Raw genomic sequence first — 22,507 nt, forward strand, 5'->3', positions numbered from 1 at the left:
GTGCCTTTCTGCAGATGTAGTCAATTTGATTTCTATGTATTCCATCTGGTGAGGTCCATGTGTCTAGCCATCTGTTATGCTGTCTAAAGACGGTGTTTGAATTGAACAAATCATTGATTTTGCAATATTCTATCATGCGTTCTCCAGCATCATTTCTATCACCAAGGCCATATTTTCCAACTACTGACCCTTCCTCTTTTTTCCAACTTTCAATGGATGTTTACAGCTGTTTCACTTCATTTTGAGTTGTGCCCCATCAGCAAATAAAGGTCCTGTGGGCTTTTCTTCCACAGGCTTTACTCCATAGCCTTGAGACCTAAAGAACTAGATGAGGCCTGGCTGCCACTACTGACCACAGAAGGTTCTGGACAGAATGGGGGAAAGATGGAGAAAAAATTCAAAATAATAAAAAATATTTATTGGTCTGATAGAGGCTGGTGGAATCTCTAACACTGTAAACCTTAGATACCCTTCAAACCTGGAACTGAATCCACTCCTGAGGATCACGTTGCAGCCAAACAACAGACAAGCCTGTAAAGTGAAAAATAACACACATGAGAATCATACTCCTCAGAACAATTAACCATGCAAGACCAAAAGGGCAGCATATGCCCTAAAACTAAGCACAGAAGATAGGAAGGAATGTGAAAGGAGGATGAAGAGACACAGGGAGGAAGTGGGAAGAGTGTATTACATGGAGAGATTCACAGCTAATGCTTGGAAGCAAAATGTGTAAAAATTATTGAATGGAAAACTAATTTGGTTGATGAACCTTCACTCAAACCATATTTTTAAAAATCATAGTATATTAGTGAGCTATACTTTGAAATCCATTAGAAGAATTTGTTAGGGCCAAATATCTCTTTAAACACAAATCAAGTATAGAAAGAAGTGATAAAACAAGCAATGCAGTCCCACTCAGATTCCAAGTCCATTTTTCAAGGTGATTTATAGTTCAATTTATTTATTTAGGGCTTATAGAATATATGAGTCTGAAAACAGGGAAGAGTCCATAATCATTTGTTGTTTTATGCATTTTGGTTTATTTTCAAGCCAGAAACCATTTTTCTTTTCATTGAATGTTCAAGTCAGCATCACTAGATTTGTTAACTTTAGCCTCTTTACTATTTTTCTCTCTTCTACTTTTCACTTTATCCAGGAGATTTTCTGAGATGTTGAAATTGGCTACTTGTAAGAAACAATGATGGCACTGTGGGTTAATGTGCCAGACTGCAAAGCCATTTGAACTGCAAGGTCGGTGGTTCAAGCTAACCAGCTGCTCCCAGGAAACCCTATACAGAGTCACTATGGGTCGGAATCAAATCGATGGCACTTAACAACAACAACAAAAAAAAAATACTGATAGTTTCCAAAATTAGTAATCAATTATAAAATTGCCTTTACACAGAGTTTCACAAAGTGTGGTCTGAAGCTGTTTCCATCCTCTTTTGTTCACCATTTCCTTCCCCGACTCTTGCAATTTTGACCTGTAAGTGCCTTATATTGTAATAGCCAGCATCACATATTGGTTGTTGTTGTTTGTTGTAATAGCCAGCATCACATATTGCTTCTTGTTGTTTGTTGTTAGGTGCCATCAAGTTGGTACCAACTCATAGCCACCCTATGTACAACAGAACGAAATACTGCCCGGTCCTGGGCCAGTGTCACAATAGTTGCCACACTTGAGCCCAATGATGCTGCCACTTTGCCAATCCATCTCACTGGGGATCTTCTTCTTTTTCGCTGACCCTCCACCTTATCAAACATAATATCCTTCTCCAGCTACTGGTCCCTCCTAACTATGTTTGAAGTATGAGAAACCTAGTTTGGCCATCCTGGCCTCCACAGAGCACTATTGGTTGTTGTTGTTGTTGGGTGCCATCGAGTTGGTACCAACCCATAGCGACCTTACGCACAGAAGAATGAAAAGCACTGTCCAAGTAAGATGGATCAGTCTTTATCTATATCCATCTATTTATACAAAACGTTTAGAAATTTTGTTTTGCCTACTGGTCATGATATCAGAGGAGGTGGTTGATAGAAAAGAAACTTGAGCATGAAAAATAATAGTGAATGTGCTTATATTCTGGCAGTTAGACTTACATTCAGAGGGTAAAGAAAAGTGCTCGTATATTCAAGAAATTTCTTTAAAGAAAAGCATTGGTAAGAATGACTTCAAATTAGAAATGAATGAGACCAGGGTATTTTTCATGAGACGACTCATAAGAGGTTAACATTGAAGGAAGAGTGTTGGAGAGTTAATAAAGGTCATAATTCACACTGAGAATTCTATGAAGACAAGAGTACTAATTTATCTTCTGTGAGTCTTCAAAAACATAAATATTTCTTGTATAAATATTTGTTGAATAGTACGATGAGTTTTTATTCTCCTGGGCTTTCCTGTGTAGTACTAGTAAATCCTGAAAGTTTTGTGAATGTTCTAGTGACTGTGTAAGAATGTCTGTGCTGTACGTGGGTGTCTACGTGTGTGTGTTCCAGCACGGATGCTGTAGAACGACTAAGGAAATCAATTAATATAAATAGGTGTACTTTGCAGCTGAAGTAATTTCAACCAGAGTGTGCAGAAAATAATGATCATTTATTACTGATGAATGTTCCTATCAGAAGATGCAAAGGTACATTTATTTCTTTGAATGTTAAGCAAGAATTCAGTGAGTTATTTATTGTACATTTTGGCTCTGAACTAAGTGTTATGAATGATATAAATATAAGCCAGATACCTGGCTGTAACAGGTGATTTCTGTTGATACTCCACACCTATTACTATAAGGAGCTCTGGTAGTGTAGAGGTTACAAGTTGGACTGCTAATCTCAAGGTCAGCAGTTCAAAACTATCAGCGGTTCCGTGGGAGAAAGATGAGGAGTTCTGTTGCTGTGAAGATTTATAGCCTCAGAAACCCTATACAGGGTCACTATGAGTCAGAACCAACTCCACGACCATAACCACCACCACCATCCATTACGATATAGAACATAGAACCTCTGACCACCTGTAATTAGAATCCATTCCCACTGAACTCGTTAGTGAGCAGTGTTGAAGTTAATGTATCCCATCACTTGTCTTCATATACCCCATTTGGTATAGTTTTGTCCCAAGTTATGATACAGTGAATTTACTTAATATGTCTTATACCCTGATCTTTTTAACTCCCATCAAATAATTGTGCTTTTGTTGCTGTTATTAAGTGCTATTGAGTCATTTGCAACTCATACAGACCCTGTACAGGGTTTGGAGCAGTTGGTGAGTTTGAACCACTGACCTTGTGGTTCAAATCAACCTTACAGTCCAGTGCTTTATTCTACAATGCTACACCATGTATGACCATGTAACTAGGGTATATGGGACTCCAATGTGGGGAATGGTTAGTTCTGTCATCCCACTAACCATGGGATAAAAGCAGCCATTTCAGAATCAGAAACAGACAATTCCAGCATGATCAAAAAAGGAGAACCATGAGGAGAGTGTGAGATCCCTACATGGAAAAACAGCAGCATCAGAGGCAATAGCACAGAGAGACAGAGCAGTGGGCTTCCAGGGCCATGGATCAAGTAAACCGGAATGTCTTTGTTCAGGCAGGGGCTGGCTTGCAGAATGTGCCCTTTAGGTATTTACAAACAGTGCCAAAGGAGCTTTATAAGGTGCTGTGGGCTAATGTGTCAGACTGTAAAGTCGTTTGAACTGTAAGGTCGGTGGTTCAAGCTCACCAGCTGCTCCTTGGAAACCCTATACAGAGTTGCTATGGGTCAGAATCAATTCTCTGGCACTTAACAACAACAACAAAGTGGGGCTGAGGCTGAGAGTGGAGCATGCCTGCAGGATAACAGAGAAGAGGAAAGCTGTTGCATCCTGACTTGTTCCTGACTCTAAGTTTTACCCCATTTACCTCCTTAGTAAATCCCATAATTGTGAGTATTGTCTGTGACTCTGTATGACCATTGCAAGTAAGTTCTATGTGGCCAGCAAAGAAGCAAGAATGTTGTAGGAGTGATAGTTGGTGTAAGATTAAGATAAAGAAGGCTGAAGGGTGGAGGCATGTCACCTCCATATTGTAGGAATCCTCCTTGAGCTGATTTTGAGTGTGATTCTCCTTTCCCTTTGTGACTGTGAGAATGAAACAGGAGTAAGCAATACTTTGTTCTGTTGTACATTGGGTTGCTATGAGTTAGAACCAATTCAATGGAACCTAAAAACCACCACCAAAAACAACACGCTGCTTGGCCTAGCAGTAGGATGGGAAGGCTCAGATCTACAATGTAGACTCGGTAATGTGTCCAGCAGCCCTTGAGGCAGAGGAAGGGTTGTTCTTTTTTATCATTATCTCTTTTCAGTCTTTATTGCTAAGACCCACTTCACCTCCATATCATCATAATCTGCCACCACGAATAGGATACCTTGGTTTTATAAGAATCTTTAATAGTGACAATGCAATAGATAATCTGTATTGAGACTTTACTATGTTCCAGTACTGTGCTAAGGGCTTTACAAGCATTAACTCATTCAGTTTTCTCCCAAACTCAGAGAGGTAGGTACTATCATTAACCCTACATTGAAGTGAAGTATTTAGTAACATTCCCAAGGTCATACTGTCATAGTCTGGGTGTTAAGATTTGAACACAGCCTGGCTCCAAAACCTACTCTCATTCACTATTTGATGATTAACTTTTCCCCACACTATATTTAGAAGGACAGGAACCAGACCTATTTAAATGAAGATGTATAGGAAGTTGTGGTGCTGAAGACTTCCATGGCCTGCTGAAAGGGATGGGGGGCTCAGGTTGACCCCAAGAGACATTTGGTCCTGAAACTCCTACCTCTATATTCACCACCTCTAATGTTTTCCCGCCATCATAGAATGAAAAACGATACTTTTTCTTGAAGAAATAGAAACAGAGATAGGTCATCCCACAATTTTTTTTTTGCCTGTTAGCAAATTTTCAATGATTGAGAGCTGCTAGTTTATAGCGCTTCCTCAATTCAGAGTCCTAAACATGAGGTGAGGATCTTGAAATTCCTGCAAGATAGAACTCTGACTTCTTGCCCTCTACTCCCTATTCATGTCTAAGAGTGGAGTCATAGGATGTTAACAGTTTGTGGAAGTCGTTCTGTGATGGTCTGTATCAACACAGGGGTACATAACATTGAGTTGGAGACACACCATTCCAGGCTTCCTGTCATATTTCCTGATTTTCTTGTTCCCTGGCGCTATCTGATTTCTTCATTTTATTGTTGTTATTAAGTGCCATTGAGTTTGTTCCAATTCATAGTGACCCTGTATAGGGTTTCCTAGGAGTGGCTGATGGGTTTGAACCACTGACCTTTTGGTTAGCAGTCCAGTGCTTTGCCTAAAGACTCCTCTCTTTAGAGCCATCTAAAAGATGTTAAGATTATTTCTTCTCAACCTGGTATCTTCATTATCTTGGGAAACATATGATCTCCTTCCACCTCACATGATCTTGAAACAGCCTGAATTGATTGAAAGAAAAACAAACAAAAATACTAGAGAGCAGAGATCCTTATTTGCACTCTAAATTAGCAAGTTATAAATTTTACCTCAAACATAGTTTGGTGGATGTAAGAAGTTATTATAAAGAAAGGAGCTGAAGAAATCTGCAGCATCTCTCTGATTATATATAGTAGAAATTATTTTTCTGAAGTAAGCACTCCCTTAGACACTTCCTGCACTTTCATCTGTATACTGATTTATTTTTCTCAAAGTGAATTTAGGTAATGAGAAAGGTGCCTACTTGACATCTCCAGAGAATAAATTCTTCTAATTATTCACCAGAGAAGAAAAGCAGAAGGGCATGCACAAAGAAAATACCTCCTACAACATGTTAGAAATGTGTCTCAAGCCTGAAGTCTGCAGAAAACTACAAAAAAATTAGGCACTTTCTCAGGCTAAGTGACTTAGAAAACTTCTGACTGTTCTGATAGCTGCTGGTAAATATGTCAATTACTGTCACACATGATAGCTGCTCAATGCAGACACATTTAAAAACAAAACAAAACAGAAAAGGCCTGAAGCTAAACCACCATTCCTTGCAGCTCAGCTCTTCAAGCAGGCATCAGATAGTGACGGACAGATAGTGACGGACAGAGTATTTCTTTGCCCAGGGTTTCTTCACCTCAGCACTATTGGCTAATAATTCTTGGTTGTGGAAACTGTCCTTAACATTGTAGGATGATACAATAGCACCTAACCTCCTCCCCCAAGTTATGATGATCCAAAATATCTTCAGGTGTTGCCCATAGTCTCCTGGGGAGCAAAAATGTCCCTAGATGAAAGCCATGTGCAGTAGAAAATTTGAAGTCTCCTGTTGAGGTTAAGTGCTCAGCTGCTAACTACCAGCCACTCTGCAGCAGAAAGATGTGTCAATTTAGTTCTGTAAAGATAACAGTTTGAAAACACTAGGGGCAGTTCTACTCTGTCCTATATGGTCTCTGTGTGAATTGATTTCTATGAATATGATTCAACAGCAATGAGCTTGACATTTTGGTTTGATCGAGGTGCTAGAACTCTCCTATGTTCATTTCTCTGTCATCTAAGAATATGATTTTGTTTTCAGTTTCTTACAAAATTTTCTTGAGCATATTGTTCTCTGAATTTCTCAGCTATATGATTTAGATTGTTTTTTCATTTCAGTATATACAATGCATGTCATTCTTTTTAATGTTTTCTTAGTTTCTATTATATGGATATGCCATAGTTTATTTAACCAGTTCAATAGTGTTATTTTAAAGTGTTCATAAATACAAATAATATTGCAACTTATGTATTCCTTAATCCAACAGCAGATTCTGAGAGCTCATTATTTCCAACAACTGTATTGGGTGCTGGTGAGCAATACAAACACGGTGCTTACCCTCATCCTGCATTTTAGTGAGGGAGAAATATGTAAACATAGTAATTTGGGGGAAAACTCTGGCTATCCAGATAGTTAACATGTTAGTTACTGTCACTCAATGGCTGCTCAATGTGGATGCATTTTCATACCAGAAAGGACCCAAAGCTGATGCACTACTTTATGTAGCTCAGGTCCCCAAGCAGACATCAGGTTAGCAACAAGCAGGTATACCACATTCCCTTGTACAGAGTTTTCAGGAGGATGCACAAATAAATAGAAAATTTTATAAATAGATACTCAATTTAAGAATTGCGTAGTGATAAATGCCATGCAGAAAATAAAAGAATGATACCAAGAGTAACTGATGAAACCATGTTAGATAGTGGGGCTAGAACAGACTTCTCTGCATAGGGAACATTTAAGCAGAAGACTCAAGGATGAGAATGAACTAGGGGTCTGAAGAGTTGACCACTGTGTGCATAAGGAAAGTCAAATGCAAAGATCCAGCGAAGAGAAAGGGTTTGGGGTGCTTAAGAAACCAAAGAAAGGCCAGTATGGCTAGAGAACAGAGAGCAAGGAGGCAAATAGTGTGATCTGAGACATATCATGTCATGCTGAAACTATAAAAGGCAGGAAGGAGGGCCCTCAAAACTGTCAGGGGAAAGAGTCTACATTTTATTCTAAAAGAAATGGGAAGCCACTTAAGGTTTCAAAGAAGGTAGTGGTATGATCTGGTTTATGATTTAAAATATTACTCTGGCCAAAAAAATAAACTATAATAGAGCAAGGATTGAATTAGAGAAACCAGCTAAAAATCTATTTAAATCACCTAATTGAGATTTAATGGTAGGCTGACTCAAATAATGGGAGTGGAGATGAAGGGAAATAACAGAGTACAACCTCATCTTGGAGAAGGATTGAATTAACAAGTTTGAAAAAAGAAAGTATTATGATGCAGGGACCAGGGACCAAACAACTTAGAACTGCTTAGTGCAATTTATTTTGATGGAGAAAACTAGCTAAGAAAGAATTTGACCAAATGAATATAAGGAGTGTCATTTTGGATGTAATCAAGCTTACTATAGCTATTAAATAGAGTCCTGGTGTGGCGCTGTGGGTTAATGCGCCAGACTGCAAAGCCATTTGAACTGCAAGGGCGGTGGTTCAAGCTCACCAGTTGCTCCTCAGAAACCCTATACAGGGTCGCTATGGGCTGGAACTGACTTGATGGCACTTACCAACAACAACATAGCTATTAAACGGAACTCCTGATATGTAGCTGTGCGATCAGCACTGGACTGGAAACCCCAAGGTCAGCAGTTCAAACCCACCAGCTGCTCCTTGGAAACCCTAAACAGGGTCGCAATGAGTTGGAATTGACTAGATGGCACTTAACAACAACAACATGGCTATTAAATAGCTAGTAAATATAAATAGGAAGATGAGCATATAATCCGAGCGCTTGAGAGAGAAACATGGAGTAGAGAAATAAAATTGGGAGAAATGGCCTCTAATGGCACTTAAAGCCATGAAACTAAAAGAGATCATGAGAGGGAAGAAATTAAGGTTCAGGGCAGACCTGTGGACCCTCTTGTTTTTAGAAATGTAGAAAAGGAAGTGGACCAGCAAAGACGCCCAAAAGTTAACAAAGGTAGGGAGAAATTAGACAAATGTAGTATAAAAATGGGAAATGAGAGTGTGGCAATAGTAGGAAGAAATCAATGGAGCAATAAATGTATTTCTGTACATCTGTGCAAGTCTTTTGTAGGTTAATTTCATTAATGCAAACTTGCACAAGACCTCTTTGAAGTGTTCAAGAGCAAAGCTATCAGTTTGAGGACTAAGGTGTTCATGATGCAAAGCCATATTATTTTAATTGCCTCATATGCATGTGAAAGTTGGTCAATGAATAAGAAAGTCTTAGAGTAATTGATGCATTTGAGTTATGGTATTGGAGGAAAATATTAAAAGCACTATGGAGTGACTGAAATGCAAACCATCTGTATTGGAAAAAGTACAACCAGAATGCTCCTTAGAAGCCAGGATGGTCAGATTTCATCTCTCATACCTCTGACATGTTAACAGGAGGAACAGGTCCCTGGAGAAGGACACCATGCTTGGTAAAGTGGAGGTGAAAAAGAGGAAGATCTCCCAATGAGATGGATTAGCACAGTAACAGCAGCCATGGACTCAAGCATAACAACAATTGTGAGGATGATGCAAGATTGGGCAGTGTTGCATTCTGTTGTGCACGGGATTGCTATGAGTTGAAATCAACTTGAAGGCATCTAACAACAAACAACAACAAACTTCCTTACTTGAAGACTATGTTGTTGTTTGTTGTTGTGTGTTATTGAGTTTAGCTCTAACTCAAAACAATTTTTTATAGGCTTTCTGAGACTGTAAAAATCTAAGGATTCAGAAAGCCTCATCTTTCTCCTACGGAGCAGCTGGTAGATTCAACTCGCTGACCCTTTGCTTAACAGCCCACCACATAACCCATTGCACCATTAGGTCTCCCACTTGAAGACTATGTTGTTGTTGTTAAGTGCCGTGGAGTCGGTTCCGACTCATAGCGACCCTGCACAGGGTTTCCGAGGCTGTGTATTAAAATAATTTAATAGATATTGCCAAATTGAACTATCTTTGCATTCATCAATAGATAAACATTTTTTTCATTGAAGTACAGCATAACACAGAAATGTAAGTAATTCATAAACGTATAACACTAAATTTTTATAAAGTGGACATACCTATGTATCCAGCACCCAGATGAAAAAGTAGTAAATGACTAGCTCCCCAGAAGCCCCTCTCAAGCCCACTCCCAGTTACTATCCCCACCAAGGTGACCACTATTTTGTCTTGTATACCGTGGATTAATTAAATACCACTTTTGGACACCTTATAAATGGAATGATACAGGGTCTACCTTTCTGATGACTGCTTTTTGTTAAACAGTACTCATGATGTGATTCACACATTCATCATGTGGTTGTGACCAGCAATCATTTATTCATTATTATACAATTTATTGTCTAAATTGTTGGTGTTAAGTGCCTTCCAGAAGGTTCTGATGCATAGCAACCCTAAATAGGATTTCCAAAAGATCAACTGGTGGATTTAAATAGCCAAACTATGGTTAGTAGTCCAATGCTTATCCTATGTCCTGCTGTGGTGCTATAAGGTAAACACTGGACTGTGAACTACAAAGTTGGTGGTTCAATCTCACCAGCTGCTCCTTGGAAACCTTGTACAGGGTCGCTATGAGTCAGAATCAGCTTAACATCACTTAACAACAACGTTGACTAGCTAAAGGAGCTCTGGTAGCGCAGTGGATGATGAGCTGGGCTGCTAACTGCTAGGTCAGCAGTTCCAATCTACCAGTTACTCTTCTGAAAACTATGAGGCTTTTTGCTCCTGTAAAGATTTACAGCCTTGGAAACCCTATACAGGGCAGTTATGAGGCAGAACTGACTCAGTGACACGCAACCACCACCATTGTCTATATATTCCTCAACTTATTTATCTGTTATAATTATTGATAAACATATGTGTTGCTTCAAAATCTCTGCTATTACAAAGTACTGCTAGGAATATTCTTGTACATATATATTGGAGAAAAAAATATGTTTCACATGTATCCAGGAGTGAAATTGCAACATCATTGAATGTGTTTATGCCTAAATTTATATAACACGATGTTATTAAGTGCCGTTGAGTCAATTCTGACTCATAGTGACCTGTATAGAGTTTCCAAGGAGCAGCTGGTGGGCTTGAACCACCAACCTTGTGGTTAGAAATCTAGTATTTATCCTGCAGCAGCACACCAGATCTCCAATTTATAATATACTTCTTGTTGCTAAGTGCCGTTGAGTCAGTTCTGACTCACACTGACCCCGTATAAGGTTTCTGAAGAGCTGCTGGTGAATTTGAACCACCGACCTTGTGGCTCAAACCAACCTTGAATCCAGTGTTTATCCTACAGCATCACACCAGGAACTCCTATAATATACTACCAAGTATTTATTTATCGGAAGTCCTGGTGTGGCGTTGTGGGTTAATGCACCAGACTGCAAAACAGTTTGAACTGCAAGGTCTGAGGTTCAAGCTCACCAGCTGCTCCTCAGAAACCCTATACAGGGTCTCTATGGATCATAATCAACTCAACAGCACTTAACAACAACAAAAATTTATTTATCAACATTACCTGAGAATTTCAGTTGCTCCTTATGCTAGTTAATACTTTATATTGTCAGGGTTTTGTTTTTTGTTTTGTTTTCCATTTTAGTCATTCTAGTATAAGTAAAGAGTTCTGGTGTGGGATTGTAGGGTAAGCACTGGAATGCTAGCCACCAGTGTGGCTATGAGTTAAAACTGACATGTCAGCGCTTAACAATAATACATTGTATAAAATGGTTTCTCATTCCGGTTTTACTTTGCATTACCCTGGTGAGTTGTTGTTAAGTGCCGTCAAGTCAGTTCCGACCCATAGCGACCCTGAACAGGGTTTCCGAGGCTGTAAATCTTTACGGGAGTAGAAAGCCTAATCTTTCTCCCGCGGAGCAGCTGGTAGTTTCAAACTGCTAACCTTGCAGTTCGCATCCCGATTTGTAACCACTACGCTACCAGAGCTTTTGAGTTTAAATGCCGTTAGTGTATTTGTTGGCTGCTTGGCTATTTTCTTTTATTTTCTTTTTTATGGCTCTAACAAGCAGAAATGTATTTTCTCACGGTTTATAGGGATAGAAGTGAGAATTCAGGGCTGGTTCTAAAAGGAACGCGCTCTCTTTCCGTCCTCTCTTGGGGTGGGGCAATTCTTTTGAGTGTTCCTTGGAAATATCCAGTAGCATCTTTTTTTTTCCCCCCACTTATGCTTGTTTGTCTCTACTTCTAATCTGCTCTTTATCTAAAAAAATGATTAAGTTTAAAATACATCTTATGCTGATATGGTTTCATTAACATAACAAAGAGAACCTAATTTTCAAATAGGGTTACTTCCACAGGTATGGGGGTTAGAATTCTAATATTTTGACAGGACACAATTCTATCTACAACAATACAATTTTCACATTTAGATTAGTGATTCATGTTAATTAATTCTTGTGTAAAGTATGAATTATAGGATGCTTTTCTCTCTCTTTCTGTTTTGTGCCTGAAGAAACTTTATTATACTTTAACTCCTCAATAATGTTTTTGTTTATATTCAGCTTTTAAGACAGGATTATTTTCTTTAGAACATTAAGAATATTATTTCACAGTCTTCCACTTTCAGTTCATTAACTCACTCCTCTGTCATCTCAAATGTTTAATTGAGTCCTCCAGGTGAATCATTCATTTCAGTACTTGTATTTTTCAATTTCCTTTCGCATCTATTTAATAGTTTTTATTTCGTTATAGGAGCTCTGGTAGCATAGTGGTTACGAATAGGGCTGTGAACCTCAGGGTCAGCAGTTCTAAACTACCAGCTGTTCCGCGGGAGAAAGATGAGGCTTTCTGCTCCCGTAAAGATCTACAGCCTCGGAAACCCTGTACAGGGTCGCTATGGGTCGGAACCGACTCCACGGCACATAACAACAACAACAACATTTCGTTATTGAGATTCTCTATTCCTTGTGACATAGTTATCATATTTTTATTTAATTCTTCTAGAATACTGTCTTGAGGCTCCATAACTTAGTAGTGAGTGTGAGTTAGTAATTTGTCAGCTTTGAATATTCTCTTATTTGATTACATTCTTATCCATTTATTTATGAAGCCTTCCCATTCACTCAAATTAATATGCCTATCCTCTAATTAGTAATTTCCTCTCCCTTCTTCTTCCATTCCTGGTAACCATGAAAGAATGTTTTTGTTAGTGTGAAAACCTTCAATGACTTTTTATAGTAGTGGTCTCATACAATCTTTGTCCTTTTGTGGTTGACTTATTTCACTCAGCCTAGTGTCCTCCAGGTTTATCCATGTTATCAACTATTCCTCAGGTTCATTTTTATTATTTCTTATTACTTATTTTCTATTGAGAGATGTCCATGTAAGTGTCCTGCCCATTTTTTTCTTTTGCATTGACTGTCTTTTCTTTATTGATTTTAGTTTTCATCATGTATTTTGAATGTGATATGTTTTAAGTTTTATATATTGAAAACCATCTGGTCCCACTCGGTTCTTTGCCTTTCCATTCTCTTAATTCTGCCTTTCAACAAAGAGAATTTTGCTGTTTTATATAGTTCAATTTTTCAAATTATTCTTCTGTCATTAAGTGCCCTCAAGTCAATTCTGACTCATAGTTACTTTGTATAGGGTTTTCAGGAGTAACTGGTAAGTTTCAGCCTCCAGCCTTGAAGTCCAGTGCATTAGCCTGTAGAACTAATCACCACACCAGAATTCCATTCTTCTATGGTCAGTGCTGTTTATGTTCTATTTTTAAATTTTTGCCTATGCCAAACAAGCCTTTAGAGATAGCCTCCTGCTTTCTTCTAGAAAGCATACTGATTTGTGTATCACATTTAGGTTTACTGGTGTGCCGCTGTGGGCTAATGCGTCAGACTGCAAGGTCAGCAGTTCAAGCTCAACAGCTGCTCCTTGGAAACCCTATGCAGGGTCACTATGGGTCAGTATTGACTCGACAGCACTTAACAACATGAGTATAGTGTGAAATAAGGGTCAAGATAAAATGTGTTCTTTCATGGATAGCCAGTTGCTCTAGAGATCACGGTGGCTCCATATGATAAGCACTGGACCAGTAAACCACAAGATGTGCCATTAGAGCCCACCAGCCTTTCAGAGGGAGAAAGATGAGACTTTCTGCTCCTGAGAAGATTTAAAACCTTGAAAACCCTAATAGAGGCACTGTAAGTTGGAACCGACTCTCCGGAGCTTCACAACAACATGGATAGCCAGATGGCTCTAGCATCATTTATTGAAAAGACTGTCTTTTTTCCTCTTCACTGCATTTGTCACTGTTGCTATAAATCAGGTAATCATATATGTGTAGTTCCGTAACTGAAGATTGCATTCTGTTCTGCAGACTAATTTTGTTTTAATACCACATTGTCTTAATTATGACTGTTGTTGTTAAGTGCCATCCAGTCAGTTCTGACTCATAATGACCCTGTATAGGGTTTCTGAGGAGCAGCTGATAAGTTTGAACTGCCAACCTTGCGATTCAAACCGACCTTGCAGTTGAGTGCTTATCCTAAGGTGCCACATGATAGCTTCACTGTAAGTCTTGATATCTGGCAGTCGAAGATTCCAATTATTTTCTTCTCCAAACAAACATAAGTTATTATTGGTCCTTTGCATTTTCATATAAATGTTGGAATTGAATTGTCAATTTTCATACACACCTATTGGAATTTTCATTGTCATTGCATTGAGATCAATTCTGAGGAAAACTGACAGTCTTTCAAACCATGACCATGGGATAATGAAAATGCTTTTTTTGGAAATGGTCCGTGTTGACTCTGATTTGTTCTTTATTTTTGTTGTATTTTAAGAGGAAGGGAATGTTTCCCAAGACCACCAGGACAGGTGCATTTGCAAAATACCAATCAAGGAACTCATAAATAAACAAGTTAAAACTTTAGGGAAGCTTTACCAAAGTACAAATCAGAAAGTCAGTGTGTAGCCAATCTTTTCGGCAATAACTAGCAAATAGGAAGTTGTCTGTGAACATTTCCAGGAAACAGACTTTTGTTTCTAACTTATACCCACTTTTATACCCTCCACCTTATCACATGACTGTGCTGAGAATTATTCGTTCCCATGGTTATTCTTCATACAACCAGTATACCTGCAAATTTTTGCATTTTGTCAAATTATACTATTATGGGAGCAGGATAGCTCTATAAGATAAGCACTGGACTGTGAGCCAAATGATGCTAGAGATCCCATAATAGAATTTTGCATGACCAATGACTTCTTCATTGCAATTACCATGACAGCTAAAATATGACCTTGAATATATTCCACCTGAATTTAGAGATCATCTCAAGAACAGATCTGATGCATTAGACACTAAATACTGAAGCCCAGAAGAGTTGTGGAACTCTCTTGGTGACTACCAATTTTGATTAATTTTTTTTAAATATAAAATATATATTTTTTATTAATAACCTGCAATGTCCCACTCATACTTTTGTAACTTTTTAAAGCTTTAGTTAGCATATTTTTAAAACAAAGACTCATAAAATATAACAACATTAAGATAGAATTTGCAGGAAAAAAGGCTTTAACTTCAGAACCATGAGGACCTTGAGTTTTCAGACTCATTCTCCTAACCCCCAAATGAAGCCACTGAGCATCATTAAGTGACAAACCATAAGTCATGCTACAATTTGATGGAACCATCAGAATAATACAATTCTGTTTTATGCACACAGCATGCATGCATTGGTGGTATGTTGATAGTATGTCCCTAAGGCACTGTCTCTCAGCATTACTCAGAAACTGTTAACTCGTGTATACTTGTGTTCCAAATTGTTTCTATAGGAAAATTCATTCCTGTTTACTTCCCTATTTCTAAGTCACTGAATATGTCCATTCAAGTATGATCTGTCCTCCTTTTCACCAAACCATGCCTCTATTTTATTTAATATTCTGCTTAAGATTTGTCAATGTCAAATTAGACTTTATAGGTTAATTCTTCCTCACTTCTCACTTCTCCTTCACATTCATTCTTTCTCCACCCTTTCTTCCATTCTTCCTCCCTAAATAATGCGTGTCCTTCCTTTAATTCGATTTAAAACTATTATCTCATATGTTTGTCATACAGGGTTTCTTTCAGCTACAGTTAATTAAAAGCCAGGTAAACAGTGGCTTAAATCATCAGGCCATCTACTGTTTGCCTAAAAAAAAAAAAAAAAAGTCTGGAGGTAGGACAGTGCCTGAGATATAGCAGATCAAATTTGACCCAAAGCCGTTTCATGGTTTCTGTGGTGGCAGACATCAATCAGACTAGTGTCAATCTGGGCTGAGTTTGTAATTGCAAACACCTAGCTGAGGTAGAAGACGTGTGGGCAGAAGCTACCAGCAGACTAATCATGTCAGAACTTGGGATGACACATGCCAACCTGTTATAAACTATTGTATAGGACTTCATAGCAACCACATCCCACAGAAAAAACTGGAAAAAAATTTGCATTCTGTAAAAATAAGATCAGATATTAGGAAAATAGGATTTGGGACTTTATAATACCCAAACCCAAACCCAAATTCATTTAACTTATATTAAATCACTAATTGCTATCTTTCAGCCATTCTAGCTATGAGGTCAGGATATTGCTGTTTAAAGACCATCCTTGTCCTGATGTTCGCATTCTGGTTGAGAAGGCAAACATAGAAAGAATTATAATTATATGTGATGATTGTTCTAACACTTATATATAAGTGGTAGGGAAGCCATAATAGACAATAATTAATTCCATCTGAAAATGTAAGGGAAGGCCCCAATGAGGGGTTGACTTTTACGTTGGGAAGGAGAAAGAGTTCCAAAGACTGGAAGAATACACTAGGAGCATGAAAACAGTGATGTGAGTTTAAACAAACAAAAAAGGGCATTTTTAGTGAATAATGGAAGGTTTGCATAGTTGGAATGCACTGAGGATGTGGGTAAGATTGGAGTTGAAAAGTTGGCATCTTAATAGGATGGATGGGTTTATCTATGACAAAAAATTTTCAAAGTCAGATTTTAGATAGTGGTAAAAGAGTTAAGGGAACAGACAACCATGCTGCTGCCATTGTTAAGTGCTGTCAAGTGTGTTCCAACTCATAGCAACCACGTACAGGGTTTCAGAGGAGTAGCTGGTGTATATGAACCGCTGACATTTCGGTTAGCAGCCCAGTGCTTATCCTACAGCACCACACCAGTACTCTGACAATGATGCCAGAGAGTGTAATTAAACTGACTGACAATAAGTACAGATACAGAGAAAATAACACCAAGTAGGGAGGAAACTCAACACCGTTAGTATTAAGTTCAAAGAATAAACTTAGGTTAGGACTCCTGGTATAGCGCTAAAGGTTAGCTTGAACTGAGAAGTCATCAGTTTCAACTCAGTAGTTGCTCCTCAGGTGACCATGAGTCATAACTGACTCGACGGAACTTAACAACAACAACCTAGAGAAGTGGTTATGTAGATTTCTTTGAATAACTGAATTATAAAGTTAAGGATTTCACAATTCAGGGAAAAGCTAGTAAAGAACACAGGGTGATCATGAAGGCTTATTATGAACAAGTTTTAAGAACACTGAAATTGGTGACTAAAAGGCCAGGAAATTTGCCCCAATATATATTCTTTTTCATCATGAGAATGCAAACCTCTTCAAGGTTAACAAGTTTTGTCCTACAAGGATTTCATTGGGAAACCTTATCCCATCCATCTACAACCCCTTCTTTTTGTTTCCAAAACTCAAAGAATCCTATGTTCTTCAATTTATACTATATCAAAATTGCTATTTTGACATGATTTAAACTGAAGAGCGCAGAACTCTTCAGAGGAGGGTTAAAGAGAAGAAAGTCCTGCCTTTGGAAGTGACAGATTTATATGGAGGAGATGTTGAGAAACTGTAGCTTCACATTTTGATATTTTTGTCTAATAAAGGTTTCTATGATTTTGTAGTAAGATACTTTGACTTAACCTCATAGATCAAAAAATTAGAGTGTTTGAAGTTTACTTGGGAGGTTTTGCCACGAAACACCAGTAGAAGAATGGGGAAATGATAGCGGGAAGGGAAGAAAGTCAATAAAAGAAGTCAATGGACCTGAAGCACAACTATAGCCAAGCAGTGGAGGTTTGTGTGTTGCTGTGATGCTGAATAGGCTTCAGCAGAGCTTTTAGACTGATGTAGACTAAGAAGACAGACCTGGTAATCTGGTTCTGAAAATCAACTAGTGAAACCCTATGGATCATGATTGTCGGATCCTCAGCTGATCATGGGGATGGTTAGCAGCATTTCCTTTGACTATGTCTGGATTCACCATGATTCTGGCGCTGAATCGATGGCAGCTAACAACAATAACAACTTTGAGCAGGAGCTCAATTTGACTGGTAATTCTGTGAGACAGTACATGAAGAGGCCTCACAGCTATCCACTGAAACCGAGTATATTTACCTCTAAAATTCTCTTTTTGGCTGAGGGCTGCTCCTTACATCAGTAACTTCCTAGCATATCTGGTTAGACCCTACTGGATTCACAAGTGCTTACAGTAGGCACCATTGGCAAGTGTTAGAACCGTGAGTAGTTAGGGATAGGAGTGTGACAATGACAGCATTTCATCATTAACTTAAGATTATTTTAGGAGTTGAAGAGGAGAGAAACTTTATGAGCTGAGTGTCAGATCCTCAGTAGATTTAGGACAATATCATGGACTAGGTGATGAATCAAGAGGCTGGAAAGAAAGTGCAGTTACAAATCGTGAATCCATACATGGCAAATATTGAAAATGTTTTGTAAGAGAACTAGAGTCCTTAATCAAAATTCCTGCCAGTCAGGGGTTTCTGAGCATTATGATAATTGATGGTAGAAACCACGCTTCAGGGTGACATGCTCTTATAATGGTACGTCATGAAGTCAATAAGTGTTAGCCCCACTGTTGCTTTACTGTCTGCTGATGTTAATTGATGTTAATAAGTCAATAGAGTTGCCCTCCTCAGAGCTATCATGAACTGACTTGTACAGAAAGGTTTTAGGAGCACCACCTTTTCTGCTGAGTCTCATCCTCCCAGCCCCACTCTACTTGATAACTCCCAAGTTGTCAGAAATATCTTCAGACATTGTTAGGAAGTTGGTACTTAGATCAAGAAACAATGCAGAGGGGCCTGTCTCAAGCAGTTCTCATCTCTCCCCGACTCTTGATGAATTAAGAAGAGATTCCACGGATTGTTCATGGTTGCTTCTGTGTTTGCAAACACTGAGAGTTGCTTTGGTGAAGAAGCCTAGTAGAGTTCTGCTAGTATCCGTTGTTTCGGAGTTAACTTCAATTCATATGTGATAGGGTTTTCAATGGTTAATTTTTTTTGAAAATTTATGATCAAGCCTTTCTTCTGTGGACCTTCTGGGTGGGCTTGAACTTCCAACATTTCAGGTAGTAGCCAAATAGGTTAACTATTTGCACAGTCAGGCACTCCAGTAAGATCCTAGACGTCTGTATTTCAGAGACCATTTTTAGTGACTGTTCTTCTTTTTAATGATTTTCAGTGAGCCATCAATCTCATATTAATAACTTTTAATATTAATGTATTAATAGTTTTAAATATTTTACTAGCATATAGTAACAGCCCCCCAAGTTCCAATGGAGTCATGTTCTTTAATGAACAATCTATAACCTGGGACTCCATGTATTATAATTCTGTTTTTGAAATTATATATATATATATATGTATGTATATACATATATAATTTTATACATACATAGATATAGTATGGAAAAGATGGAGTAGTTCTAGTAACCTTACATCTGATTAAGGCAGAGCGGACCACAGGGCTTCAGCAGAGGGTTTTCACATAGCCTTACAACTATGGCTAGACACTTCTCACCGTGCACACAAAGCTTCCCAGTGTCAGAAGGCACATGTGTTGTCTTTTAGCCTCGAAGAGATGAGAATCTATAATGATGTTGACTGTTCTGGATGACTACTGTAGTCATCTTTGGATTTTCTATAGAAGTATGCAAGGATCTTCCTCATGGAGTAGGGAGTAATGGTGAGCTGGCCTGGCAACATCTTTCCACTCTGTTTCCTGGAACTAGGGGTTTGGGATGATAGACTTCGTGAATAAATTCTCAGCATTCCACTGAAAATACATTATTGTTGTTGTTAAATGCCATTGTTAAATGTTGTTGTTAATGGCAGTTAACAATAACAGTGTATATCCATATATATATATGTGTATGTTGTTGTTGTTAGATGCCATTGAGTCAGTTCCAACTCATAGTGACCCTGTATAGGGTTTCCAAGGAGCAGCTGGCAAGTTTGAACCTTGCAGTTCAAATGACTTTGCAGTCTGACAAATTAGCACACAGAGCCACATCAGGACTCTTTTTTTCTCTTTCTCTCTCTATGTATATATCTTAGGTTATCTGCCAAAGATTCTCGAATTATGTACTGTAATTGTTTCTTCACATTTTAAAACCTAAAAATGTATAAATATAAAAATCTATGTATGTGTTGACTTATTTAAATATGGTTTATTATTTAATAAAAATTTAAAGTATAATAAATACCACATACTTTATCTCCTACTCTCCAATTGATGTCAGTGAGTATATATTTATCATTTATTCCCAAGCACTCTTGTCAACAGCAATATCCAATATTAAACAATGAAAGAAATTCTCTTCCTGCTTTTATGTCACAGGAAAAGTTTACAAATTCACATTTATGCTAAGGGGGGAAAAAAAACAAAACAAGGTTTAGTAAGTGAAAGACTATATTATTTCACAATCTTGTCACATGTCGCTGACCAACATTTCTGGATCTAATATACATGTTATTTTTCAGTGATAGCTACATGACTATACACATGTGTAGTTCAAGAATTACAAGAAAGTTTTCCTGAATATTATGTATTGTTTTCTTAAGTGCCATTGAGTCGATAGTGACTCATATTGACCCTATGCACAGCAGAACGAAACCCTGCCCAGTCCTGAACCAATCTCACAATCAATGCTGTGTTTGAGAACATTGCTGCTGCCACTGTGCCAATCCATCTCATTGGGGTCTTCTTTTTTGCTGACCTTCCACTTTACAAAGCATGATGTTCTTCTCCAGGACTGATCCATCCTGATAATGTGTCTGAAGTATAAGAGACAATATCTGGCCATCTTGACTTCTAAAGAGCATTCTAGCTATATTTCTTCCAGTACAAATTTGTATGTTCTTCTGGCAGTCCATGATACTTTGAATATTCTTCTCCAATAATATAACTCAAATGCATCGATTCTTCTTCTAAAGTCTTCCTTATTCAATGTTACAACTTTCACATGCATATGAGGCTATTGAAAATACTATGGCTTGGGTCAGGAACATCTTAATCCTCAAAATGACACCTTTGTTCTTGAACACTTTAAAGAGATCTTGTGTAGCAGACTTAACAAAGGCAATATAACATTTGATTTCTTGACTGCTGCTTCCATGATTGTTGATGGTTGATCCAAGCAAAATGAACCCTTTGACAAATTCAATCTTTTCTCCATTTGTCTTGATGTTATTTATTGGTCCATTGGTGAGGATTTTTGTTTTCTTTACATTCAGGTGCAACCCATACTGAAGACTGTGGTCTTTAATCTTCATCAGTAAGTATTTTAAGTCATCTTTGCTTTCAGCAAGCAAGATTGTATCATCTGAATATTGCAGGTTGTTAATTAGTCTCATTCCAATCCTGATGCCATGTTTTGTGTTGTGATGCTGCGTGTTAAGGCACTGAATTGCAAGGTTGGCTTGAACTGCAAAGTCAGTGATTCAAATTCATCAGCAGCTCCTTGGAAATCCTATACAGCGTTGCTATGAGTCAGAACCCACTCAATGGCACTTAACAACAACAATGACAACTATTGAGAAGTAGTCTGTCTCTACTTCTTCCTAGTCAGATTCTAGAAGCTGAGCTGAAGTCTGTCCACCACAGGTGGTGCTGCTGGTATTTAAAATATACGTGGCATAGCTTCCAGAATCACAGGAGCATGTCAGCCATTTCAGTACAACAAACTGACAGATGAGTGTTAGTCCTGATTATAAATATATCTTAAATCTCTTTTTCTACATTAAGCAATTTGACTGTATAATAGTGAGATATGTCCTAAATTTCATATTTATAGTGAATGTGTTACAAAATTGGGTGGGTAAATATAGTTGTTTCTTGTGGACTATTTGGCAACCTAAAAGTTAATGTTTAAGAATACTTAAACTGAACGAATGAAATTTTAATCTGGTTGAAAGTCCAGTGGCCATTTCCGAAGCACAAATCAAATTCTTAATCAAACCTTTATGAATGTCATTGTTGTTGTGTGCTTGTTAATTGCAGAAATCCTGTATAGGTTTTCTGAGGCTATAAATCTTTATGGAAACAGAAAGCCTCATCTTTCTCCCGAGGACCAGCTGGTAGATTTGAACTCCTGACCTTGTGGTTAACAGCCCAACATGTAACCCACTACCCCACCAGGGCTCAACCTTTATGATAAGCATTTAAAAAAACAGATAGCATGTTCTTTGCTACCATTACTGTTCTTGAGATATAAAAATCATTGTGTTTCTAGATCAAGAGCAAAGTTGTTCCTTTAATTCACGTATTAGTCATAATAAATAATAGGGGACATGCTGTAAGCTAAATCTTTAAGCACTGAAATTCTTTAAAACAGCTGGTAAGAATATATGAGATCCCAAACCCTGCACAGATGAGCATCTCAATGTATCTAGGTTGTATCTTTAGGAGATATAAAGTCCAGCTTTTCTCTTAAGTCTATTAAATTTTCCTGGATCTCACAGTTCGGTCATGTCATGACCCAGGAAAAGTCTGTTAAGACTCTTATAATGCTCTGAAAGCTATTGCTTTAAGGATACCCCTTAATAAAAATATTCATTCTCTTTCTGCTCAGTTACAATTAGGTCCATCTTTATCTTATGGTTTCTTGGGACTGAGAATGAATTTTGTT

The 22,507-nt window shown here is 38.0% G+C and overlaps 1 pseudogene; it reads right to left on the minus strand.

Moving 5' to 3' along the window:
* Window positions 1-472: 472 nt before the first annotated feature.
* LOC102826822 overlaps window positions 473-22,507 on the minus strand; it is a 28,431-nt pseudogene continuing 6,396 nt past the window's right edge.

Source organism: Chrysochloris asiatica, unplaced genomic scaffold, assembly GCF_000296735.1.
Source record: "Chrysochloris asiatica unplaced genomic scaffold, ChrAsi1.0 scaffold00181, whole genome shotgun sequence".
NCBI lineage: Eukaryota > Metazoa > Chordata > Mammalia > Afrosoricida > Chrysochloridae > Chrysochloris > Chrysochloris asiatica.